Source organism: Prionailurus bengalensis, chromosome D1 (genome assembly GCF_016509475.1).
Source record: "Prionailurus bengalensis isolate Pbe53 chromosome D1, Fcat_Pben_1.1_paternal_pri, whole genome shotgun sequence".
NCBI lineage: Eukaryota > Metazoa > Chordata > Mammalia > Carnivora > Felidae > Prionailurus > Prionailurus bengalensis.
In genome coordinates, this window is record NC_057346.1 from 83,432,326 (window position 1) to 83,441,393 (window position 9,068).

A 9,068-nucleotide genomic window follows, 5' to 3' on the forward strand; every position below is an offset into this window, starting at 1 on the left:
CTGTGCATTTGAGCATGTCAATTCTTGCTCTTATTCAGACACACTGCACTGGGACATCCTATGGCCTCAAGACTATACTAGAAAATTAATCACCATAAACACTCCTTAAATAAAATAGTGGGGAAAGAGAAAAGGAAAAAGTGGGTACTCTATATGAATTACAAATAATATAGTTCTTAGTTAATATATAACAAGATAATAATGAAAAGAAAGACTTGTACACTAAAAATTACAAAATGATAAAAAAATTGTAAAAGACAAATAAATGAAAGACATCCATGTTCATGGATTAGAAGACCTAATATTGTTAAAATGTCCATTCTTCCCACATGATCTTTAGATTCAGTGCAATCTCTTTCAAAATTCTAATGGCATTGTTTCCAGAAATAGAAAAAAAATTGTTCTAAAATTCATATGGAATCTGAAAGGACACTGAAGAGCCAAAACAAATTTAAGAAAGAAAAACAAAGCTGGAGGCCTCATACTTCCTGATTTTAAAAAGTTACAGTAATCAAAGTTATAGTAATCAAAAAAGTATAGTATGGCACTGGCATAAAAACAGACACATAGACCAATGGAACAATGGAATAGACAGCCCCAAAATAAGCCCTGATGTCAATGGTTAAATGATCTTCAACAGGGTGCTGCTGAATCTACACAACAGGGAAAGGATAGTCTCAACAGATGGTGTTGGGAAAACTGAATATCCATGGAAATAGTGAATTTACCTTTATCTTATACCATACAAAAAACCCCTAAGATATATATATATATATACATATATATATGTATATTTATAGCTATATATATGTATATTTATAGATATATGTATGAATATTTACAGATATATGTATGTATATTTATATATATGTATATATATATGTGTATGTGTATGTGTGTGTGTGTGTGTGTGTGTGTATACACACATACATGTTGCCTGACTGTCTTTGGAATTCCCATATCTATGTGGATTCCTTGTATATACACTAGTAAATTTGATTTTCTACCATCAAAAAAAAAAAGAAAAATAACTCAAAATACATTAAACACTTTGTTATAGATTTAATGTTTGTGTCCTCCCCAAAATTCATATGTTGAACTTTAATTCCCAGTGTGATGGTATTTAGAAATGAGACCTTTGGGAGAAGATTTGATTATGAAAGTGGAGCCCTCATGTAAAAGATTAATGCCCTCATAAAAGACATCATAGAGAGCTTCCTCACCCCTTTTGACATGTGCGGACATGGTGAGAAGACAGCCATCTGTGAAGCAGGGAGCATACCTTCAGTAGACACCAAATCTGCTGGCACCTTGATCTTAGACTCCCCAGCCTCCAGAATGGTGAGAAATAAAGTTTTGTTGTTTGTACCAGTATATGGTATTGTTATAGTATCCCAAACAGACTAAAATAGAAATATGTACAAGTAGGGTGCTACTTTAACAAATACCTAAAAATGTGGAAATGGCTTTGGAACTGGTTAATGGGCAAAAGCTGGAAGAGTTTTGAGGTGCACGCTAGAAAAAACCTACATTGTTATAAACGGACTGTTAAGGGTGATTTTATTTATAGCTCGAAAAAGAAAGGAGCTGTAGAGAAAGCCTCAGTCTTTTTAGAGAATACTAAATAATTTTAAAAAGAATGTTAGTAGGAATATGGATGGTAAAGGACATTCTGATGAGATCTCATATGGAAATGAGGAACATGTTATTGGAAACTGGAGGAAAGGTCATCCTTGTTATTATAAAGTGGCAAAGAACTTGGCTGAATTGTGTTCATGTTCTAGTGTTTTGTGGAAGGTGAAACTTTTGAGCAATGAAATTGGATGTTTAGCTGAAGCTATTTTTAAGCAAAGTGTTGAAGGTGTGGCTTGGCACATCCTGACTGCTTATAGGAAAATATGAGAAGAGAAAAGTGACTTAAAGATGGAACTGTTAAGGAAAAGGGAAGTAGAACTTAAAAGATTTACAAAATTCTAAGCCTTTCAACATTAAAAAAAATTAAACACTATGGGGTGCCTGGGTGGCTCAGTCAGTTAAGCGTCCGGCTTCAGCTCAGGTCATGGTCTCACAGTTCGTGAGTTCAAGCCCCGCATTGGGCTCTGTGCTGACAGCTCAGAGCCTGGAGCCTGCTTCAGATTCTGTGTCTCCCTCTTGCTCTCCCCTCCTCTGTTCATGCTCTGTCTCTCAAAGATAAATAAACATTAAAAAAAATTTTTTTTTAATTAAACAATAAGGGTGTAGCCATGTGATAGTTTAATGAAATAAGTGTAAGTGGGCCAACTTAACTTGAGGCAGAGCTATTCTATAAGACCATGGAAGAATGACCCCAAAGGCAATTCAGAGATCATCAGATTTGCCACTCCCATCACAGGCGAAGAGTGCAAGGGCCCATAGGGTAGAACAGTTTCAAAGGAGAGGTTCTGGCACTTGAAGAACCTTGGTGCTTGCTACCCAGCACTGCCTCACATTCAGGGCTCTGCTCTTTGCTCCATAGCACCATGCTCCTCAGCCACCACAAGTGCTGCTCCCCTGGGCCCCAGTGCAGAGCAGAACAGGCAGCAAGTTTTGGTGGCATCTGTGTGGTGCCATCTCTGCCACCACAGGCCCAAGGGGCACGACTGCCTCTACCTAGGTTTCAAAGGATGGAGCTTCCTGGAACCATAGGATTTCAACCTCATTCTGAGAGAACTACTGAGGCAGGCCCCAGCAGAGAGCTGGCCATAGGAATGTTCTGCTAAGCCTTGGGGGTGACAATGTTAGCCCTATGGTTCTAGAAGGCAGAATAGCAAGCCAAAGAGTGTTCTTTTTTTTTTTTTAATTTTTTAAATGTTTATTTATGTTTGAGAAAGAGAGACAGAGTATGAGCAGGGGGAGGGGCAGAGAGAGAGGGAGACAGAATCCAAAGCAGGCTCCAGGCTCTGAGCTGCCAGCACAGACCCCGATGCAGGGCTCAAACCCATGAACTATAGGATCGTGACCAGAGCAGAAGTCAGATGCTTAACCAACTGAGCCACTCAGGCACCTCTAAAGAGAGATTATTCTTAAGCCTTAAGGTCTAATAGAATTTTCCCTGTTACGTTTTAGACTTACATGGGACCTGTCACTCCTTTTCTATTTCTCCTTTTTGGAATGGGAATGCCTGTTCTATGCCTGTCCAATTGTCTTTTGGAAGCACATAACATGTTTAATTTCACAGGTTCACAGCTGGAGAGGAAATTGCCTCAGGATAAATCATACCTCAAGTCTCACCTCTATCTAATTTAGATGATATATAGATAAGGCTTTGGATTTTAGACTTTTGAGTTGATGCTGGAATAAGTTGAGACTTTGGGAGATATTGGGATGGAATGACTGTATTTTGCTATGAGAAGGACATGAATTTTGGGGGCCCAGTGAATGAATGTTTGTGTCCCTGCAAAATTATGTTGGAAACTAACCCCCAATCTGATGATATTTAGAGGTGGGACCTTTGGGAGGTGACTAGGTTGTGAGGGTGGACCGTCATGCATGGGATTAATACTCTTATAAAAGAAACTCTAGAGAGCTCCCTCACCCATTCTGCCATATGAGGTCAAAGAAAGAAGATAGTCAACTAATAATCAGAAAGCAGGCTCTTACTAGACATCAAATTTGCTTCTGTTTTGATTTTGGACTTTCTACCCCCAGAACTATAAGAAATAGGGGTGCCTTGGTGGCTCAGTCTGTTAGATGTCCAACTTCGGCTTAAGTCATAATCTTATAGTTCATGGGTTCAAGCCCCATGTCAGGCTCTGGGCTGACAGCTCAGAGCCTGGAGGCTGCTTCAGATTCTGTGTCCCCCACACCCCCCTTGCTCTTTGCCCCTACCCTGCTTGTGCTCTCCCTCTCTCTCAGACATAAACAAACAAACAAACAAACAAACAAACAAACAAACAAACACACAAGCATTCTTTTAAGTATATTCTTAAAAAAAACTGTAAGGAATACATTTCTATTGTTCATTAGTCATCCAGTCTATGGTATTTGTGATAATAAGCCTAAATAAACTAAGACAGACCTGAATGTCAGACCTAAAACTATAAACCTCCTAGAAGAAAACATAGGAGAAAATCTCCATGATATTGGATTTGGGAATGATTTATTGGATATGACCCACCAAAAGCACAAACAATAATAGAAAAAATAGACAAACGGTACTACATCAAACTTAAAAACTACCACAAAGGAAACACTCAACAGAATGAAAAGACAACTTACAGAATGAAAGAAAATATTCATAAACCATATATTTGATAAGAGGTTAATATCCAGAATATATAAAGAACTCCTATAGCTCAATAACAAAACAAATAAACTGATTTAAAAATGACAAAAAACTTCAACAGAAGTTTCTCCAAAGAAGATATACAAATGGCCAACAAGAATGTTCAACATCACTAATCACCATGGAAATGCAAATAAAAACCATAATGAGATATCACATCACACCTATTAAGATGGCCACTAGCAAAAAGAGATAAAAACAAAACAACAAGCAAAACAAACACCACCCCCCCACACAGACAAATAAAACAGAAAATAACAAGTGTTGGTGAGGATGTAGAGAAATTGGACCCTTGTGTACTTTTATTATTATTATTATTATTATTATTATTATTATTATTATTTAGAGAGGGAGGGAGAGAGAGCACTTGCCCATGTGTGCACCTGAGTGAGTGGGGGAGGGGCTGAGAGAGCAGAAGAGAGAGAATCTTAAGCAGGCTCCATGTTTAGTGTAGAGCGTGACGTGGAGCTCCATCTAATGACCCTGAGATCATGACCTGAGCCGAGATACTTAACCAACTGAGCCACCCAGGCACCCCACCCTTATGCACTTTTAACAGAAATGTAAAATGGTTCAGCCCCTACGGGAAACAATATGGAAGTTCCTCAAAGAATTAAAAATAGAATTACCGTATGATCCAGCAATTCCACTTCTGGGTGTATATCTAAGAGAATTGAAACAGGACCTTGAAGAGATACTGCACACTCATATTCATTGCAGAATTAATTTTAAAAGTTCAAAAAAGCAGAAGCAACATTAATGCCCACTGACAGATGAATGGATAAAAACAGTGTGAAATATACATACAGTGGAATATTATGCTGCCTTTAAAAAGAAGGAAATTCTGGCATATGCTACAACATAGATGAACCTGGAGGAGATTATGCTAAGTTAAATAAGCCAGTTACAAAAAGGCAGACTCTGCATGATTCTACCTGTATAAGTAGTCAAACTCTTTAAAACACAAAGTAGGATGGTAGTTGCCAGAGGCTAGGGAGAGGGACAAAAGGGGGTGTTGTTCCATGGATATAGAATTTCAGTTTTGCAAGATGAAAGAGTTCTAGAGATCTATTTCACAATAATGTACATATATTTAACACTATAGTGCTGTATACTTAAAAATGATTAAGATGGTAAATTTTATGCTATGTATTTTTTAACACACACATCAAAAAAACATTATACCAACCAAATTAAATGTATCTAGTAGATGCATATGGCTCTCAAGTTCATGAGTTTGTGACCTCTGAACTGTAGAAGACATTGACAGGAAAGAGACAGAAAATTACCATTTATTGAGCACCTCATATGGGCCAGGAGGTATACTAAGCATTTTAAAAATGTTTTCTTACCCAATTGTCACAATAATCTTATAAACATTTTTTTTAATTACCAGTTTACAGATGAGAAAACAAATTGTGAGTTTAAAAGACTTCTCTAAGATCATATATCTAATTAATCAAAGGCAGGATTTGAACACAACAGACTCCAGAGCTGGTGTTTTCTCCACTGCTTTAGGAACAGAGAAAATATGTCAGGAGGATAAATGCTATACAGAAAATCAGAGTGGTGAAGATCAACTAGCTATGTGAAATTTTTGAAGGTAAATAGATAAGTGTTCCATGGGGACCCCATTGCAGGATAACAAACTGTGAAGTACAGGAACCACATTAGAAGACGCTGAGTGAGAACACTGGCTCTGGGTTTGAGTCCTGGCTCTGCCACTTACCAGCTTTGTGACATTGAACTACTCACTTAGCTTCTCTATGCGTTATAAAAGTGCTTCTTAACATGCCTGGCAGATAATAAATGTACACTAAACATTAGCTATTATTAGATAGTATGGTCTATTGCTAGATTTTAAAGGCCAGATTAGGTCTGAATTTGATGTCCTGGATAATAAGCAGATATCAGACATAAGATTTCAGCTAGGTTGATTGGAAAGCAAGCAGCTTTCCCTGTGAAAACTGTTTTAACTGCCTGCCAGTGAACAGTCTGTCCCTCTCCAATCCACTCACCACATAGCTGCCATGGTCCATCTGAAACTCAGTTTTGACTAAGTTCTTTTTTTCTTAAAAAGTTGTCAATTGCTCTTCATTTGTCACCACATTCTTAAATTTGCATGGACTTGAGAATCAGCTGACGATGTTATTAAAAAGCATATTTGAAGGCTATTCCCACAAAGATTTTAACTCTGTAAATTCAGCTGAACCTAGAGACGGAGAGTCCACTGTTGAGAATCTTTGTTGGGATCCACTTCAAATTTATTAACTAATAAAACACTTCATGTCTTGGCTCTGGCTACCTCTCCAACCACATTAGAAAAAACCCACAACGACAACAACAAAAAAACTTTTCTACCCTAAGATTAACTCTCTTGCACTAGAGTTTCATTTTTAGCTCCTGACATTCAGATCTTTTGTTGTTTCTGTTTTTCATAGAACACCTTCCATTTTCCTTCTTCCCCAAACTCCCATGACCTTCACCTGCCTAAGCCTGCCCAACTATATTAGTCTTCTATTATTGTGTAATATATTGCCCCAAGACTTAATAACTTAAAGCAATGATAAATATTTATTATTATTCAGAGTGTCTCTGCAGGAATTTGGAAGTGGGTTAGTTGGGCAAGTCTGCTTTGGGTCTTTCAAGAGTTGCTGTCAGGTGTCAGCTGGAGCCATTTGAAGACTTAACTGTACTGGAGGATTATTTTCAAAGTGGCACAATCACATGGCTGGCACGTTGGGGCTGGCTGTTGGCAGGTGGCCCTTCTACATGGGCCGCTGCTTAGGGCTGCTTGAGAGTCTTCATAGCATGGGGGCTGGCTTTCCTAGAGCAAATAATCCAAGAGACCAAGTCTGAAGGTGCAAAGCCTTTTGCTTTCTAGCATTGGAAGTTAGAGAACATTTTTACTGCAGTCCTCTCTTGGTCATGCAGGTCTGCCCTGCTTCACTGTGGGAAGACACTACACAAGGATGTGAACACCAGGAGATGAAGATCATTTGGGGGCCATCTTGAAGGGTAGCTACTACCACATCATCATTTATCACTTAGGTGTTAATCCTCAGGGAAGCCTTCCTTGAATTTCTTTTTTTTTTGTTGTTGTTTTTTTTAAGTATAATCTCTGTTTTCTTTTATTTTTCCAGAGAACAGTTTTTCTTCAATCCTTAAGGACTTAGCTCTTTACATGGGCTTTGGTGGAGGTCGTGGGGCAACACCCGCAGGTCTAAATCAGGGTGGCGGTGTTCCGTCCTTCCCGTGCTTTACGAGAGCAATTCTTGACTATCTTGCTGTGAACGGAACAACTCACCCAGTAATGTAGTTTCGCATACAGCTTAGGAAGCACATAGGCGTCGAAAACACTCGCTTCGGAAATGTCCCTGACCACGCGACGTCCTCTACTATGTTCCAGATAACGAACTTTTTAATGGCGTTGTCCTTGGGCACGCAATGGATGCAGTTGGTGCAGCCAGAAGGCTGCATGTGGCTGCGGCCTTTTTTGGCATGACCATTGTTCTTTCTTTTCTTGGTCATCTTGGAAACGAGGACCCGAGAGAGGCCTTCCATGAATTTCTTTCCCAAATTGTGTAACTGCCTCTTCTGCATACTACTATATATGTATTTAAAATGGCAAGTGTGCACTGTATGTATGTGCATACATATACATATATATCATATACATGTATGTATCAATATGCATATATATGTATATGTAGGGGTCATGCCTTTTTATCCTTGTACTTTATATTTTGCTCAAAGATTAATGAAGGAAGGAAGAAGGAAAGAAGACAAAGAGATAAAGGAAGGAAAGATCAATCTTGAGCAATTAGATTTGGTTGTCACAAGGCTCTATGACACATAAGAGTTCCATTTCTGTTAATTAGCAGATGGTTAACAACAACAAAAAATATATCTTTGTAAGGGCAGTTGGGAAGGAGCAGGAACAATTAGAAAATATTTCACCACAACAGAAATGTTGAGGAATTTGTATGAATTTTGGTATTATTCAATTTGTACAGCTCTGAAAATCACAGTCATATTTGGGTCTAATTTTCTTTTTGTTCTCCTTTTGATGTTTCACTGGCACACTGTGGCTCACAAATAGGGGGGATGGAAGTTATAAAAAGGAGTGTGGTCTTAGAGATGGCAGAAGACAACAATTCTCTATACTAAAAAATTCCTAGAATGTTTTAAGGACTCAGTTCTAATCTTCCTATGCTGGGAGGTCCACATGCACTGAAGATATTAGATATTTTTCTTTTATTTTTTTAATGTTTATTTATTTTTGAGAGGGAGAGAGACAGAATGTGAACAGGGGAGGGACAGAGAGAGAGGAGACACAGAATCTGAAGCAGGCTTCAGGCTCTCAGCTGTCAGCACAGAGCCCTATGCGGGGCTTGAACTCACGAACTGTGAGACCATGACCTGACCAAAGTCAGATGCTTAACTGAGCCACCCAGGTGCCCCTAGATATTTTTCTTATAACTAGATTCTACACTGAAAGAGAGGTGTACACATAAAGACATTAATGAAACTTCATCTTTTTAATGACACCATTGCTGCTGTTTTCTGGAAGTGGCTCTTCTGTCCTTTCCAGCAAAATTCTTACCTTCATTTCCTATAATCATTAGTTTGTGCTGGTTTCTTCCCAGGACTATGAAAGAGTCAAGCATTACTTATCTTTATATGCACATCATGGTCTCTGATACACAAATGAATATGTATTAAGCATAAGCTAAATGAATGAAATCATTTATTCAAAACAATC

General features: G+C 38.4%; 1 pseudogene; it reads right to left on the reverse strand.

Moving 5' to 3' along the window:
• Positions 1 to 7,373: 7,373 nt before the first annotated feature.
• LOC122483652 lies at positions 7,374 to 7,835 on the reverse strand (annotated as a pseudogene).
• Between the last annotated feature and the right edge of the window lie 1,233 nt (positions 7,836 to 9,068).